Here is a 2,323-nt window from a genome sequence, read left to right on the forward strand (position 1 = left end):
CATAAGAGTCCTTCACAATGGCCCCCCTTTTTCTCCCTGCTCCGGCAACTCGGTTGGACCTTTCCTGGTCCAGTAGGGTTGACGGGTTCAGAGCTTTTAGTCCGAGGTTAACTCCGTTTGGCATGACAATCCATCGGCATTCCCGTTTTGCTTGCCTGGGCGATAATGAATCGTAAAGTCATAGGGCTGTAAGGCCAAGCTCCAGCGTAGCAAACGGGCGTTGTCCCCTGAAACCCGGTTAAGCCACACCAAGGGGTTGTGATCGGTGATGAGAGTGAAAGCCCGGCCATAAAGGTAAGGTGTGAGTTTTTTGAGTGCCCATACCAAGGCCAAACACTCTTTTTCAATGGTGGCGTAACTGACCTCCCTTGGCAACAGCTTCCGACTCAGGTATGCCACCGGGTGCTCTCCTCCATCATCCCCGATCTGGCTTAGTACTGCCCCCAGTCCAAACATTGAAGCATCTGTGTGGACAATAAATCTTTTGTTAGGATCTGGGGTAACCAACACCGGAGCATTAACCAGAGCAGTCTTTAGTGCTTGGAAAGCCACCTCGCATTCCGGGGACCACAGGACTTGTTGGGGTAGCTTATTTTTGGTCAAGTCGGTCAGGGGTTTGGCCAGGGCGCTATAGTCGGGTACAAAGCGTCTGTAATAGCCGGCTGTGCCCAAGAAAGCCATGACTTGTGTCTTGGTGTGGGGAGTGGGCCAATTGGCAACGGCCTCGATCTTAGCTGGCTCCGGCCGTTGCTTACCACATCCTACTCGGTGGCCCAAATATTGTACCTCCGCCATACCCAAATGACATTTGTCGGGTTTCAGGGTCAGCCCGGCCCCCTTGATCCTATCCAATACTACCCCTACGTGCTCTAGGTGCGCTTTCCATGTATCGCTGTAGATGGCGATGTCATCCAGGTAAGCGCATGCGAAGCTCTGGAGACCCCCAAGTAACTGATCCACCATCCGTTGGAAGGTTGCCGGGGGGTTCTTCAGCCCGAACGGCATAACCCGGAATTGGTATAGGCCGAACGGGGTGATGAAGGCCGACTTGAGTCTGGCATCTTCTGCTAGGGGAATCTGCCAATATCCCTTGCATAGGTCTATTGTGGTCAGATACTTCCCTGCAGAGATACGGTCAAGCAGCTCGTCCATCCGTGGCATCGTATAGGCGTCCGTAACTGTCTTGTCGTTGAGGCGCCGGTAATCTACACAGAAGCGGGTTGTCCCATCCTTCTTTGGCACTAAGACTACCGGCGAGGCCCAAGGACTTTCTGAGGGTTCGATTACGCCTAGCCGAAGCATCTCATCTATTTCCTTCCGCATCCCTTCCCGGACTGCTTCGGGGATATGGTAAGGAGGCTGTCTCAGGGGTGCCTGTCCTGGAGTCTCCACCTTGTGTATGGCTAGGAGTGTGTATCCAGGCTCCTGAGAGAATGTGGCCTGTTTTCTTTCTAGTAAGCGGCCAGCTTGAGCCCGCTCCTGGGGTTCCAGCTGTTCACCTAGCTGGACTTTCTCTATCTGGGTCATCCCTTCGTTACTGCCCAATAGGTCGGGAAGGGGTAGGGTCTCTGTGTCTTCTCCTGCTGGTGCACAGATAGTGGCTACCTCCTCTGCCAGTTCCTGATAGGCCTTGAGCATGTTGATGTGAAAGGTTCGTTTCACATCTTCATCCTCGCAGCTGGGTATCGTGTAGGTAGTGTCGCATATCTCACAGCAATTAATTTCCCCAGTTTCTCTGATGCATTAATAAGGTGTCTTTGTCCCAACGTGATGGTCGCCCCACTGTCTCTTAATCCCCGGGCGGTTTTTCCGTTAACCATGACCAGCTGACAATGGTGTTTCCTGTTGTCCGTAATAACAGATTGTACCATGAGGGCTTCGTAAAGGGTGCCCAATGGTTCTTCCTGACCCAGCTCCTGGGGATCCCAAGCCGAGTCTACACAATGGGCTGCTGCTGGTGGGCGGTACCCAGGTCGAGACCAATTTGACCTGGAGTTGTCATCCATGGGGCAATTCTGCTTGAAGTGACCCAGCTGTTTGCACCGGAAGCAGCGTTGTTCATTGTCCTCCTGGCGTGGATAGCGAGGGCTAGATGTCACCGATCTGTTAGGAGGTTGGTATCTAGCGGCTGGTGGGTGTGAGGGCACCGTTGGTCGTGGAGGTTGTACCCGTGGTGTGACCTGGTTTGTCTTGCGAGTATCCGCATATTCATCCGCCAACTTAGCGGCCTCTGGTAGAGTCATGGGCCTGCGATCTCTCACCCAGTCTTTGACATCCGTCTGGATGTGATTGTAAAATTGCTCCAGGAGCATTAGTTTCAAAA

Source organism: Rana temporaria, chromosome 2 (genome assembly GCF_905171775.1).
Source record: "Rana temporaria chromosome 2, aRanTem1.1, whole genome shotgun sequence".
Taxonomy (NCBI): Eukaryota; Metazoa; Chordata; class Amphibia; order Anura; family Ranidae; genus Rana; species Rana temporaria.